Genomic DNA, 17,360 nt, shown 5'->3' on the forward strand with positions numbered 1-17,360 from the left:
TATACAAAACAGCTTATTTGTGCAAAACAGCTTATTCAAAACAGCTTATTTATACAAAACAACGTATTCCGATTTCATTTTAAAAAACAACTTATTCAAAACAACTTATGTATGCAAAACAACATATTTATGCAAAACAACTTATTCAAATCAGCTTATTTATGCAAAACACCTTATTCGAAACAACTTATTTATACAAAAGAGCTTATTTGTGCAAAACAGCTTATTCAAAATAACTTATTTATACAAAATAGCTTATTTGTGCAAAACAGCTTATTCAAAACAGCTTATTTATACGGAACAGCTTATTCCGATTTCATTTTAAAAACAATTTATTCAAAACAACTTATTTATGCAAAACAACATATTTATGCAAAACAACTTATTCAAAACAGTTTATTTATGCAAAACAGCTTATTCGAAACAACTTATTTATACAAAACAGCGTATTTGTGCAAAACAGCTTATTCAAAACAGCTTATTTATACAAAACTGCTTATTCGAAACAACTTATTTATACAAAATAGCTTATTTGTGCGAAACAGCTTATTCAAAACAACTTATTTATACAAAACAACTTATTTGTGCAAAACAGCTTATTCAAAACAGCTTATTTATACAAAACAACTTATTCCGATTTCATTTTAAAAAACAACGTATTCAAAACAACTTATTTTTGCAAAACAACATATTTATGCAAAACAAATTATTCAAAACAGCTTATTTATGCAAAACAGCTTATTCAAAACAACTTATTTATACAAAACATCTTATTTGTGCAAAACAACTTATTTATACAAAACATCTTACTCCGATTTCATTTTAAAAAACAACTTATTCAAAACAACTTATATATGCAAAACAACATATTTATGCAAAACAACTTATTCAAAACAGCTTATTTATGCAAAACAGCTTATTCGAAACAACTTATTTATACAAAAGAGCTTATTTGTGCAAAACAGCCTATTCAAAACAACTTATTTATACAAAACAGCTTATTTGTGCAAAACAGCTTATTCAAAACAGCTTATTTATACAGAACAGCTTATTCCGATTTCATTTTAAAAACAACTTATTCAAAACAACTTATTTGTGCAAAACAACATATTTATGCAAAACAACTTATTCAAAACAGTTTATTTATGCAAAACAGCTTATTCGAAACAACTTATTTATACAAAACAGCGTATTTGTGCAAAACAGCTTATTCAAAACAGCTTATTTATACAAAACTGCTTATTCGAAACAACTTATTTATACAAAATAGCTTATTTGTGCAAAACAGCTTATTCAAAACAACTTATTTATACAAAACGACTTATTTGTGCAAAACAGCTTATTCAAAACAGCTTATTTATACAAAACAACTTATTCCGATTTCATTTTAAAAAACAACTTATTCAAAACAACTTATTTATGCAAAACAACATATTTATGCAAAACAAATTATTCAAAACAGCTTATTTATGCAAAACAGCTTATTCGAAACAACTTATTTATACAAAAGAGCTTATTTGTGCAAAACAGCCTATTCAAAACAACTTATTTATACAAAACAGCTTATTTGTGCAAAACAGCTTATTCAAAACAGCTTATTTATACAAAACAACTTATTCCGATTAATTTTAAGAACCAACTTATTCAAAATAGCTTATTTATGCAAAACAGCTTATTCAAAACAACTTATTAGGATCACTTTTTTTAAAACCGCTTATTCAAAACAGCTTATATATGCAAAACAGCTTATTTGTTCAAAACAGCTTATTCAAAACAGCTTATTTATACAAAACAGCATATTCCGATTTTATTTTAAAAAACAACTTATTCAAAACAACTTATTTATGCAAAACAACTTATTCAAAACAGCTTATTTATGCAAAACAGCTTATTCGAAACAACTTATTTATACAAAATAGCTTATTTGTGCAAAACAACTTATTCAAAACAACTTATTTATACAAAACAGCTTATTTGTGCAAAACAGCTTATTCAAAACAGCTTATTTATACAAAACAACATATTCTGATTTCATTTTAAAAAACAACTTATTCAAAACAACTTATTTATGCAAAACAACCTATTTATGCAAAACAACTTATTCAAAACAGCTTATTTATGCAAAACAGCTTATTCGAAACAACTTATTTATACAAAAGAGCTTATTTGTGCAAAACAGCTTATTCAAAACAACTTATTTATACAAAACAGCTTATTTGTGCAAAACAGCTTATGCAAAACAGCTTATTTATACAAAACAACTTATTCCGATTAGTTTTAAGAACCAACTTATTCAAAATAGCTTATTTATGCAAAACAGCTTATTCAAAACAACTTATTAGGATCACTTTTTTTAAAACCGCTTATTCAAAACAGCTTATATATGCAAAACAGCTTATTTGTTCAAAACAGCTTATTCAAAACAGCTTATTTATACAAAACAGCTTATTCCGATTTTATTTTAAAAAACAACTTATTCAAAACAACTTATTTATGCAAAACAACTTATTCAAAACAGCTTATTTATGCAAAACAGCTTATTCGAAACAACTTATTTATACAAAATAGCTTATTTGTGCAAAACAACTTATTCAAAACAACTTATTTATACAAAACAGCTTATTTGTGCAAAACAGCTTATTCAAAACAGCTTATTTATACAAAACAACGTATTCCGATTTCATTTTAAAAAACAACTTATTCAAAACAACTTATGTATGCAAAACAACATATTTATGCAAAACAACTTATTCAAATCAGCTTATTTATGCAAAACACCTTATTCGAAACAACTTATTTATACAAAAGAGCTTATTTGTGCAAAACAGCTTATTCAAAATAACTTATTTATACAAAATAGCTTATTTGTGCAAAACAGCTTATTCAAAACAGCTTATTTATACGGAACAGCTTATTCCGATTTCATTTTAAAAACAATTTATTCAAAACAACTTATTTATGCAAAACAACATATTTATGCAAAACAACTTATTCAAAACAGTTTATTTATGCAAAACAGCTTATTCGAAACAACTTATTTATACAAAACAGCGTATTTGTGCAAAACAGCTTATTCAAAACAGCTTATTTATACAAAACTGCTTATTCGAAACAACTTATTTATACAAAATAGCTTATTTGTGCGAAACAGCTTATTCAAAACAACTTATTTATACAAAACAACTTATTTGTGCAAAACAGCTTATTCAAAACAGCTTATTTATACAAAACAACTTATTCCGATTTCATTTTAAAAAACAACGTATTCAAAACAACTTATTTTTGCAAAACAACATATTTATGCAAAACAAATTATTCAAAACAGCTTATTTATGCAAAACAGCTTATTCAAAACAACTTATTTATACAAAACATCTTATTTGTGCAAAACAACTTATTTATACAAAACATCTTACTCCGATTTCATTTTAAAAAACAACTTATTCAAAACAACTTATATATGCAAAACAACATATTTATGCAAAACAACTTATTCAAAACAGCTTATTTATGCAAAACAGCTTATTCGAAACAACTTATTTATACAAAAGAGCTTATTTGTGCAAAACAGCCTATTCAAAACAACTTATTTATACAAAACAGCTTATTTGTGCAAAACAGCTTATTCAAAACAGCTTATTTATACAGAACAGCTTATTCCGATTTCATTTTAAAAACAACTTATTCAAAACAACTTATTTGTGCAAAACAACATATTTATGCAAAACAACTTATTCAAAACAGTTTATTTATGCAAAACAGCTTATTCGAAACAACTTATTTATACAAAACAGCGTATTTGTGCAAAACAGCTTATTCAAAACAGCTTATTTATACAAAACTGCTTATTCGAAACAACTTATTTATACAAAATAGCTTATTTGTGCAAAACAGCTTATTCAAAAGAACTTATTTATACAAAACAGCTTATTTGTGCAAAACAGCTTATTCAAAACAGCTTATTTATACAAAACAACTTATTCCGATTTCATTTTAAAAAACAACTTATTCAAAACAATTTATTTATACAAAACATCTTATTTGTGCAAAAACAACTTATTCAAAACAGCTTATTTATGCAAAACAGCTTATTCGAAACAACTTATTTATACAAAATAGCTTATTTGTGCAAAACAGCTTATTCAAAACAACTTATTTATACAAAACAGCTTATTGTGCAAAACAGCTTATTCAAAACAGCTTATTTATATAAAACAGCTTATTCGAAACAACTTATTTATATAAAATAGCTTATTTGTGCAAAACAGCTTATTCAAAACAACTTATTTATACAAAACAACTTATTTGTGCAAAACAGCTATTTTGCACAAAATAAGCTGTTTTGAATAAGCTTTTTATGAGTTAGAGAGAGAAATGAGTATGGATTATGAGTTTCTTTACTGGAACGTTGTTTAACATGTTATACACTGCAATTATTACTGAAACCATAATTATGGTTTAATAGTTTTGATAATCATGTATGTGAAACCAAGATAAATGTGTAATGATTTTTAATGAAATTATTATTGTTAGATGATTTTGAGTAATGATTAAGATGTTATACACTGAAATTATTACTGAAACCATAATTATGGTTTAATGGTTTTGATAGTCTTCTATGAGAAACCAAAATAATTGTCTAATGGTTTTGCTATGGCTATGGTTTCTGTGAGTTGGTTTCAAAACCATTTTGCTGTGGAAATGGTTTCCGTGAGTTGTACTCAAAAACCATTTTGCAGTGAAAATGGTTTCCGTGAGTAATGCTAACACCAAATCCGAACCGGATTGATCATAAACAACACAATTCATCACAACATTCTCAATAATTCATCAAATCCGAATTCCAGCTTATACCAACAGATTTCACATCGAATCATTTCCCAATTCCAGTGAAAATGGTCTTGTAATAAAAAAATTGTGATAAACATTTAAATCATTATTAAGTAACCACTTAATAGTACACACTTATAACCTAATGTGAATTAATCAATAAGTAACCACTTTTTTGTAAAGCCTCGTCATCTCTCTTTTATTTCTTACATTGTAAAACGAATTTCTGACTTTGCCTAAATATAATCGCGCTTTAATGGTTTTAATAGACTTGTATGTGAAAGAAAAATAATTGTCAAATGCTAAATAAAATAAAAGAATAGTGAAAATTATTATGGACAAATGATTTTAAATAAAAACTATTACTGAAACCATAAGTGTGGTTTAATGGTTTTGATAGTGTTCTACACGAAACCAAACTAATTGTTTAATGGTTTTGCTATGGGTATGGTTTCTGTGAGTTGTACTCCAAAACCATTTTGTTGTGGAAATGGTTTATGAGAGTTGTACTCCAAAACCATTAGATGTACTTAATGGTTTTGGAGTACAACTCACAGAAACCATAGCCATAGCAAAACCATTAGACAATTATTTTGGTTTCTCATAGAAGACTATCAAAACCATTAAACCATAATTATGGTTTCAGTAATAATTTCAGTGTATAACATCTTAATCATTATTCAAAACCATCTAACAATAATAATTTCATTAAAAATCATTACACATTTATCTTGGTTTCACATACATGATTATCAAAACCATTAAACCATAATTATGGTTTAAGTAATAATTGCAGTGTATAACATGTTAAACAACATTCCAGTAAAGAAACTCATAATCCATACTCATTTCTCTCTCTAACTCATAAAAAGCTTATTCAAAACAGCTTATTTTGTGCAAAATAGCTGTTTTGCACAAATAAGCTGTTTTGTATAAATAAGTTGTTTTGAATAAGCTGTTTTGCACAAATAAGCTATTTTATGTAAATAAGTTGTTTCGAATAAGCTGTTTTGTATAAATAAGCTGTTTTGAATAAGCTGTTTTGCACAAATAAGCTGTTTTGTATAAATAAGTTGTTTTGAATAAGCTGTTTTGCACAAATAAGCTATTTTGTATAAATAAGTTGTTTCGAATAAGCTGTTTTGCATAAATAAGTTGTTTTGAATAAGTTGTTTTGCATAAATATGTTGTTTTGCATATATAAGTTGTTTTGAATAAGTTGTTTTTAAAATGAAATCGGAATAAGCTGTTTTGTATAAATAAGCTGTTTTGAATAAGCTGTTTTGCACAAATAAGCTGTTTTGTATAAATAAGTTGTTTTGAATAAGCTGTTTTGCACAAATAATCAATTTTGTATAAATAAGTTGTTTCGAATAAGCTGTTTTGCATAAATAAGCTGTTTTGAATAAGTTGTTTTGCATAAATATGTTGTTTTGCATAAATAAGTTATTTTGAATAAGTTGTTCTTTAAAATGAAATCGGAATAAGTTGTTTTGTATAAATAAGCTGTTTTGAATAAGCTGTTTTGCACAAATAAGTTGTTTTGTATAAATAAGTTATTTTGAATAAGCTGTTTTGCACAAATAAGCTATTTTGTATAAATAAGTTGTTTCGAATAAGCTGTTTTGCATAAATAAGCTGTTTTGAATAAGTTGTTTTGCATAAATATGTTGTTTTGCATAAATAAGTTGTTTTGAATAGGTTGTTTTTTAAAATGAAATCGGAATAAGCTGTTTTGTTTAAATAATCTGTTTTGCACAAATAAGCTGTTTTGTATAAATAAGTTGTTTTGAATAAGCTGTTTTGCATAAATAAGCTGTTTTGAATAATTTGTTTTGCATAAATATGTTGTTTTGCATAAATAAGTTGTTTTGTATAAGTTGTTTTTTAAAATGAAATCGGAATAAGCTGTTTTGCATAAACAAGCTGTTTTGGACAAATAAGCTGTTTTGCATAAATAAGTTGTTTTGAATAAGCTGTTTTGCACAAATAGGCTATTTTGTATAAATAAGTTGTTTCAAATAAGCTGTTTTGCATAAATAAGCTGTGTTGAATAAGTTGTTTTGCATAAATATGTTGTTTTGCATATATAAGTTGATTTGAATAAGTTGTTTTTAAAATGAAATCGGAATAAGCTGTTTTGTATAAATAAGTTGTTTTGAATAAGCTGTTTTGCACAAATAAGCTGTTTTGTATAAATAAGTTGTTTTGAATATGCTGTTTTGCACAAATAATCAAGTTTGTATAAATAAGTTGTTTCGAATAAGCTGTTTTGCATAAATAAGCTGTTTTGAATAAGTTGTTTTGCATAAATACGTTGTTTTGCATAAATAAGTTATTTTGAATAAGTTGTTTTTTAAAATGAAATCGGAATAAGTTGTTTTGTATAAATAAGCTGTTTTGAATAAGCTGTTTTGCACAAATAAGGTGTTTTGTATAAATAAGTTGTTTTGAATAAGCTGTTTTGCACAAATAAGCTATTTTGTATAAATAAGTTGTTTCGAATAAGCTGTTTTGCATAAATAAGCTGTTTTGAATAAGTTGTTTTGCATAAATATGTTGTTTGGCATAAATAAGTTGTTTTGAATAGGTTGTTTTTTAAAATGAAATCGGAATAAGCTGTTTTGTTTAAATAATCTGTTTTGCACAAATAAGTTGTTTTGTATAAATAAGTTGTTTTGAATAAGCTGTTTTGCATAAATAAGCTGTTTTGAATAATTTGTTTTGCATAAATATGTTGTTTTGCATAAATAAGTTGTTTTGTATAAGTTGTTTTTTAAAATGAAATCGGAATAAGCTGTTTTGCATAAACAAGCTGTTTTGGACAAATAAGCTGTTTTGCATAAATAAGTTGTTTTGAATAAGCTGTTTTGCACAAATAGGCTATTTTGTATAAATAAGTTGTTTCAAATAAGCAGTTTTGCATAAATAAGCTGTGTTGAATAAGTTGTTTTGCATAAATATGTTGTTTTGCATATATAAGTTGATTTGAATAAGTTGTTTTTAAAATGAAATCGGAATAAGCTGTTTTGTATAAATAAGTTGTTTTGAATAAGCTGTTTTGCACAAATAAGCTGTTTTGTATAAATAAGTTGTTTTGAATATGCTGTTTGGCACAAATAATCAATTTTGTATAAATAAGTTGTTTCGAATAAGCTGTTTTGCATAAATAAGCTGTTTTGAATAAGTTGTTTTGCATAAATACGTTGTTTTGCATAAATAAGTTATTTTGAATAAGTTGTTTTTTAAAATGAAATCGGAATAAGTTGTTTTGTATAAATAAGCTGTTTTGAATAAGCTGTTTTGCACAAATAAGGTGTTTTGTATAAATAAGTTGTTTTGAATAAGCTGTTTTGCACAAATAAGCTATTTTGTATAAATAAGTTGTTTCGAATAAGCTGTTTTGCATAAATAAGCTGTTTTGAATAAGTTGTTTTGCATAAATATGTTGTTTGGCATAAATAAGTTGTTTTGAATAGGTTGTTTTTTAAAATGAAATCGGAATAAGCTGTTTTGTTTAAATAAGCTGTTTTGCACAAATAAGCTGTTTTGCATAAATAAGTTGTTTTGAATAAGCGGTTTTTAAAAAATCATTCTAATAAGTTGTTTTGCATAAATAAACTATTTCGAATAAACTATTTTGCATAAATAAATTGCTAAGAAAAAAAATTATAATATGGGGCTTTAATTTAGTGGGCTTGGAGCTTTTTTAAGTGGGCTTTGAAATTTGGGGCTCTATACTTTTTAGAATTAAGCTTTCACTTAGGGTGTAGAAAGCAATTATGTTGGGTGTAGATAGCAATTATGCACGGTGCATAAGGATCTCCTTATGCACCATAACCACACCCGTGCGGGGTGGGAGGAATGAAAGAGAGTGGTAGAAACGGTTAGTTATATTTGCAATCAAAATAATTAAAAAAAGTAAATAGAAGTGCTTAGAACAATAGAGTACTCTCAAAAACCAAATTATACGAGCTTAACTCAGTTGGTATGGACAATACATAATATATATAGGGTTTGGGGTTCGAACTTCGAACACCTCACTTCTTCACATTGAAAATGTGTGAGCTTCAATCACTAGACTACTTAAAAAACAAACAAAAAAACGAATTATCCTACGAAGGATATTAGTCTAAAATGAAACTTTTTTCTTCAAACATATTTTGTTCCACAGTAGAGATGTGCAATATTGGTGAAAATTGCAATTTTGGTCGACATGATTACTGAAAATTGCAATTTTGGTGGAACGACTCTTACCTTGGTCAAGCGTATTCGACAACTTTTGAGTTTGAGTTGGACTGTCAAAATTACCCATACTTGGCGTGAAGGCAACAGAAGTGCAGATTGGTTTGCTAATTTCAGCATTTCGATGGATTCTCTAGATTTTCATATTCTGGAGAATCCCCCTAATGAGCTTCAGAGTCTTTTGTTTGATGATATTTCCGGGGCTTGCATGCCTAGGAACATCCGTTTAATTTCTTAGTTTTCTTTCTCTTTGGGCTTTGGCCCTCTTTTGTACCAAAAAAAGAAAGATGTGCAATATTAAAATGTGTGAGCTCCGGCCACTAGGCTACTTAACCAAAAAAACAACTGAATTATCCAACGAAGGATATCGGTCTAAAATGAAACTTGTTTCTTGAATCATATTTTGTTCCACGCTAGAGATGTACAATAATTATTTTAAAAATCTGCGATTTTGGTCCACCAAGAAAACAACAACTTTGTTATCTAAGAGCATCCACAATGGAGACCCTCACATTTGAGGTCTTAAACGGGTCTAACATGGACACATCACTTTTTTTATTATTTTTTAATAGTAGTTACTCAACCACTCTAACGGAGATCATCTATCAAAAGGTCTAAATGGGTCCCACCAACAAACTATTTATTAATGAAAAACAACAAAAGCAATTCAAATAATGATTATTTTATTGAAAAGTGGTGTGGGTCCACTTAAGATTTGGGGTCTTAAGTGAGACATTGAGTCTTAAGAGACCCCCAATTTTTTTTCCACATTGGTGGTATCTATTAAGTACCGGGTCTTAAACGGCAAATACCCTACCAATGTGGATGCTCTAACTTTACAAAATGTTGCAAAATTATTGTGAAGACGTCACATGTCCCAAGAGAGGCAAAATTGCAACTTTTTGTAAATTCAAGGGGGTCAAAAGAGCATATTTCTCTAGAGATAGGGGGCTAAAAGAGCATATCTCCCTAAAAATAGAGGGTCAAAAGATTAAATTTTCCTATAAATAGGGGGCAAAATTGTTTTTTTAGGGTCAAAATCACAACTTTTTAGAAGTTAAGGGTTAAAAATACATTTAAGCCATAATTATACTATAAAAAATGTGCAATATTAAAGTGTCCACTCATCACGTCTTACAGAGAGATGAACGATGCTTTAGTTAGGGTCCATAAATTTGAATGATTGCTCCTGAATAAGATATTAATGCAAAAAATATATACTATTATGTTTTGAGTAGTGATATTTGTACAACCATATGTGATAACCTTGATGACAACTTTTATTTGCTCTCTTCCTATTGGTCCAAAACAATAGAGAGAGAGAGAGAGAGAAAGGAAGAGAGAGATTAATAATATAATGTGAGTATGAGAGAGAAAGTTGTCATAAAGAAAGTAGGAGGTGAAGGGAGAGAGAAAATACAATCTAAAAAATGGTCAAATTTAAAGGACCACCAAATAAATTTTACCTATTTTAATTTTTCAACCTAAATTGAGAGATAAAGAAATAGAGAAATTGAAATGATAAAAAGAGAGATAAATAGGATATGAGATATTGAATTTGTCAAAAAAAAAAAAAGGATATGGGATATTGAATGAGTATGATTCAATTTAAGGTGTCTAAATATCATTATCCTAAAAAATTACCTTAAGCACAACACATACCCTTCGAATTCTGCTCTTCTTCCAACACATTTTGCTCGCGTCCAACTGAAATACAGAAAATACCCCTTCGTTAGTTAACTAACGCAAGTGTTAATATCTGCGCAACTTAAGTCACGCTGCGTGAGTTAATTAGCGCAAAGTTCTTTTATTTACTTTATTTATTTATTTATTTATTTTATTTACTTATTTAATTTATTTATTTACTTTATTCTAATTTATTTATTCACTTTATTCAAATTAATTTATTTACTTTATTCTAATACGCAATCTTAAAATAAATGCCAAAATTAACAAAAATAAAGGAACAAAAAAAAAAGGTATAAAATATCATTTTATTAATATAATTCTCATTACATTTACGATGGGGGTAAAACTAAATATGCGAAGAAGAAAAAAAAACCACCAGAAAACCTACCTACCTGAGGTAAAACTAAAAAAAAAACACCAGAAAACCTAGCTTCATGTGGTAAAACTAAAAAAAACCACGAGAAAACCTAGTTTCATGTGGTAAAACTAAAAGAAATCCACAAGAAAACCAGCCTTCCTGGGGTAAAACTAAATTTACACATTTAGTTTTACCCTTGGTGTAAAACTAAATCTGATTCGTTTTGCCCCAAGAAGGCTTCTCACCAATCATTCTTTTACCCCAAGATTGACCTCTTTTTACACCAAACCCTAAAAATAATAGATATAAAAGAAGGAAAAGAAGGAGATTCACAGGGGGAAGAAAGAGATTCATAGGGGGAGATAGTGAGGAGGAGAGTGAGATGGTGTGAGAAAATGGGGAAGTTTGAAAGTGTATTTATAGGGGGAGATTGCAACATAGGTTATATCTACCATAAATATAGTCAAAAAAACGTGTAAAACATAGTAAAAAAACGTGCAAAATCAATTAAAATCACTTGACCAAAGTCCAAAAAACGTGTGTTCTTGAGCTCTGACCAACCGGCCAACATGTGTGAGTTAACTCGCGTACGAGCCAGTGGTGTGTGAGTTAAATCACGTTGAGCTGTATTAGATGCGTGAGTTAAGTCACGCAGCGTGACTTAACTCATGCAGGGGTATATATGGAAATTAAGTTGGGCGAGAATGTTTTGTGTTGGGAGAAGAGCAGAATTCAAACCCTTATGCATCCTTCAAGCTCCAACGATCTTGTTAATCTCTAAAGGGAGCGGTTATGGTGCATAAGGAAATCCTTATGCACCGTGCATAAATCCCATCATCATAAGGAAATCCTTATTACTCTTATGAATCAAACGCGGAAACAAACTGAATCATCATCGTCGTTCATCTTCATCACCACTGGAATCTTCAATCTCATCATCAACATCGTCGTTCATCATCATCATCGTACCGGAATGCCAAAACCATTTTGCTGTGGAAATGGTTTCTATGAGTTGTACTCCAAACCCATTTTGCTGTGGAAATGGTTTCCAGAATCTTCAATCTCATCATCAACACCGTCGTTCATCATCATCACAGTCATCATCACCGTACCAGAATGCCAAAACCACTTTGTTGTGAAAATGGTTTCGAGAATCTTCAATCTCATCATCAACACCGTCGTTCATCATCATCACCGTACCGGAATGCCAAAACCATTTTGCTTTGGAAAACCATTAGATGTACTTAATGGTTTCCAACAGTTGTACTCCAAAACCATTAGATGTACTTAATGATTTCCAGCAGTTTCCCAACCATAAATCCCTCTAACATCACAAAGATTTCGAATCCAGTAACAACTTTAGATCTGAAACCGTAAACACAAACAGTGACGAAACAGTAACATATAGCAATCAACACAGCGCCACTGGATCGAAGAAGAAGAAGAAGAAAACGCGAGGGAAGAAGAGGAGCGAACCAGTTTTAATCTTTAGATCTACTCTTTCTCGTTGTGTTTTTGCGCGATCCGAGTTCGGATTTGGCTTTAAAACGAAAATGGATGTTGAAAAATGGCTTTAGTTTTTAAAAAGGGTGAGTTTGGTTCTCCAGCACGGCGCCGCCGCCGCCTCTGGCCGGCGACCACTGTGCCGGAATCATCATGTGTGGCCGGAAGAGATGAAGACTCATCTAAATTGTAAAGAGAGAGGGAGAGCTTTATGTTTTAGTGAGAGAAATGCTTGAAGCAAATGAAGTTTGATTTGATGTAGTTTGAGAAGCCTGTGATTATTACACGTGTACACTAGATCTGATGGTTGTGAAGTGTTTATGCACGGTGCATAATGATTTCCTTATGCACCATAACTTTTGCCATCTCTAAACTCACTACAAAGACGCACCTTCCACCAATAATGGTTCAGTCAGGTTCTTCTCACGGTTCTTTCTCTAAATCACATCGTTCTCACCATGCTAATTCCCTTCGTCATTCTCGTTTTTCTTACTATTTTGATGCCAGTTCTTCTTCTCATCAACATCAACCTCATTCACCTTTTACCCCTTCAAAATGTCAACATTGAATATAAATGGTGACAACAATCAAATAATCAATACAACTACAGAGTTAATTATATCATGTATCCTCCATAATTAGAAGACAATAATAAAATATAATCAACTACAAAGTTAATTATAACATGCATCCTCCACAATTAATTAGAAGGCAATGATAAAATATAATTTATCATTTATAAATTGCATCTTACACTCATTTTTGTTTTACAAAGGACAGTCGCAAGCTTATTATTTATTTTACAGGTTAACGGGAGTTGAATTGATGGATTCTTCTAGATGTATACTTAATGATTTGTTGTCTGATGAACTAAAATTAATGGTTTGTGTGTAAAATACATGTAATAGACATATATAAATGCTGACGGAAATATGCATACAAATGTCGTAATCAACAGGTTCTATTGAGATCTATCAATTATAAGCAAAAACATAGATACCTGAGCTAAAATCTGAAGAAGAAGAAGAAATCTGAAGAATAGACGAGCAGAGAGATAACTGTGACGACAGTGAGGAGAGTGGCACATCGAGGAGAAGAAGCACCACCGTGGTGAGGAGAGAGGCACAACGAGGAGAAGAAAGTGAGAATCGCGAGAGAAGAGAGTTAGAATCGCGAGAGAAGAGAGTGAAAGGCGTGTAATATTAAATGACAGAGAATTTTACAATTTTTGTAATTTAGGTGTTATTTTAAATTCTTCAAATTTTGCAAGAGAGGTCAAAGTCTCCACGGCGTTTTCACGCCCCTCTACTTAGAGGTGCACCATATTGATAGGAAGAAATTCTTATCTAAATGCCTTGAATTTTAAATATGACTTAAATATTTGTTTTTTCTCCTAGTTATGTATCATACTTGCTATATTTCATTTTACTTCACATTATCACAAGTGTTTTGATGTAAATGTCGTGAACAAAGATGATGCAACGAGTTTGGAGAAGCATCACCGGTATCTTCTCTCACTGCAAGATCTTCATTAGTAAATAGTAACCACTCCTTTTGGATGTTTATGATACATTGCTTCTAAAAATGTATTTAAAACTCACATACATGTCTCAATTTCTTATTAGAAACTAAAACACAACATAAAATCATAGTTTTCTCTAAAATGGTTGTACTAACAAATAATAGGAAAATGTTGGGCACTAGTTAAGAAAATCAAATATAGTATAAGTATCTTGAAACTTATGTAGTCAAAATTTAAAAAGGGTAAATAATGATGTTTTCAATACAAATATTTTCTTTTTTGTTTTCTTAACTAGTGCTCCAGAGACACTAGTTAACAAGACCTTAAAAAATAACAAGTCTCATAAACAAAATAAAAGTAAGGTTCATTTCAAAGGTGGTGGAAAGTACTAGAAAATAAACAACCTTTTGAACGGCTAATTTTAAAATAATTTTCTGCAAATAGACGTGCCTACAAAAATATTATTGTATTTTAATTTCAACTTTAATAAAATCCAACATAAAGGCATAATACTTACGTGGTCACGATCATAAATTTATGAGAAATAATATTTGAACATCTTTTTTGCAACAATTGTTTCGACAATTCTATGTATATAGAGGTATTTTTGCAAAAGTAAAAGAAAAAAAACTCTAAAACACCATGTCAATTTATCATTTTATCCTAAGGGTATTTATTTTTAGGTTGTTAGAAAAGTTATCACAAAATAGATGTCAATATATCACAACTCTAAATTTATATAGTTTAAACACATTTACAAATGGAAAAATATAGAAATAAAAGAATCAATTTTTTGATATTATTATTGAAAACATTGATTAATATATATTGTTTTTTTTAAATAAAGATTGATATATACTTTTGTGAGTGCATTAACCCACTCGGATTAATATGATAATATTGACTTGAGACTTGGAAATGCGCTCCTGCTTATGATCTCAGGTTTGATTGTCCGCAATGTCAATCTTGATAAACTAACTTAGCTTATTAAAAAAAAGGGAGATTAGTCACTTTAGTCCATGAATAGGAAAGGAGTCGTCACTTTAGTCCCTGAATGCAGATAAATTGCAAAATAGTCCCTGAATGCAGATAAATTGCAAAATAGTCCCTGAATGTAGACTCTGTTAGTCAATTTAGTCCCTGAATGCAGACTCCGTTAGTCAATTTAGTCCCTGAATGTAGACTTCGTTAGTCACTTTAGTCCCTGAAATTGACCAACAGAGTCTACATTCAGGGACTGTTTTGCAATTTCTCTGCATTCAAGGACTAAAGTGACTACTCATTTCCCATTCAGGGACTAAAGTGACTAATACCCAAAAAAAAAAAAAACTTTTTGTTAGTGTCATCAAGTAAGTTGGATTCGTAATTACGACCTAAAAAAATGGGCAATGCCAACATATCTATAGGGCTAACTAAGGATATCATGTGAACAACATCCCACACGATGCACCGTCTTGTCTTGATAGAGTACAATGGGTCTGTTTGGTAAGGCCACCAAAAGAGCTTATAGCTTATAGCTTATAGCTTATAGCTTATAAGCTCATTTGACAAAAAAAGCTCTGTTTGGTAACTTTTTTTACAATGAGCTTATAGACTCTGTTTGGTAAAAATAGCGGATAGATTATAAGCTAGCTGATAGCTTTTAGCTGATAAGCTAGCTGATAGCTTTTAGCTGATAACTTATAGCTGATAAGCTAATTAAAGTGTTTGGTAAAAATAGCGGTTGAACTAGCTGATAAATGTAAAATTACATAAAAGGACACTATTAATTCATATAAAATTTATACTACTATAAATTAATATTTAAGATATTTAATAATTTAAATTAATCAATTTAATATATATTTTATAGATTAATAAATTAATATTTTATTTTTTGGTCAAAATACTTAATTTACGATTCATATTACGTAAAAAAAATTACTTATATTTACGATTCATATTACGTAAAAAAAATTGAGAAGTGCTATATAGTACGGGATTTATTTTCACGAAAATTCACGGACGCTTGAACATATAAGCAACCTGAACGGTATCTATTATTATGCACTATGTCTTTATTGTTATGCAATTCAACCAAAGAAAAAGGTGGTCAGCACCGTTTCAATTTGTTGCACCGTTTGCTTAAGATTAATTCCCTCAAAAAAAAATAGTGTTAAAGATTAAAGAGTGCTAACCCTTCACGAAAAAAAATAAAATAAAAAGAGTACTTACCTTTAAACTCTCTTTTATAAGTTAATTAAATCAGAACCAAAAAGTTAATTAAATCACTTACTATTCAAAAAAAAAAAAAAGTGCCGCAGTTATCCTGTCCGTGAATTTTCGTGGCCACAAGTTCCGTACTATTTAGCATTTTTCAAAAAAATTACTTATATTGCTAAATGAAAAAAAATCATGTGACAAAAAAATGGGATTGAAAATTGTTTCAGCATTAACGTAACATGTTTCAGATTGTAATAAAATATAAAGGGTAAAAAGGGATTTTAGATAAAATAGCAAGGGCAAAAGTGGAATAAAATACAATAAGCTATAAGCTATAAGCTCAAACGCTACTTGAAATAGCTTCTGAAAAATAGCTTATAAGCTCGTGGAAATTCGTGAAATAAGCTATAAGCTCGTGGTAAAAGATCGTTACCAAACAGAGCTTTTTTTGTCAAACGAGCTTATAAGCTATAAGCTATAAGCTATAAGCTCATTTGGTGGCCTTACCAAACAGAGCCATAGCTTATTTCACGAATTTCAACGAGCTTATAAGCTATTTTTCAGAAGCTATTCCAAGTAGCGTTTGAGCTTATAGCTTATAGCTTATTCTTTTTTCTTCCATTATTACCCTTTTTGTTTTATGTAAATCCGTTTTTACCCCTTCTTTATTTATTATAATTTATATGTATTAAATGCAGCCATAAAGATTAAAACAATAAAAGGAATAATTCTAGGATGTTTTTTCAGGGTATTAATAAAGTATAATTGTTCCTTGTCAAAAAAGAAGTGCAATTGTCCATTTTTTTTACGATAACTGTTTAGTTATTTTTTTTATAATCATCCATCAATTTTTTTTAGAGAAATAATCCGTCGTTGATAACACATATAGATGGTATATAATATTCCATATAGATTTTTTTTTTTTACAAAATGTCCCATATAGATAATAATACATTTTGGTAATGTCGTCCCGTATAGATAATAATACATTTTGGTAATGTCTATTCTTTG

The sequence above is a fragment of the Medicago sativa genome, chromosome 3 (assembly GCF_051527215.1).
Source record: "Medicago sativa cultivar Bolivia chromosome 3, Bolivia_mono, whole genome shotgun sequence".
NCBI classification, from domain to species: Eukaryota; Viridiplantae; Streptophyta; class Magnoliopsida; order Fabales; family Fabaceae; genus Medicago; species Medicago sativa.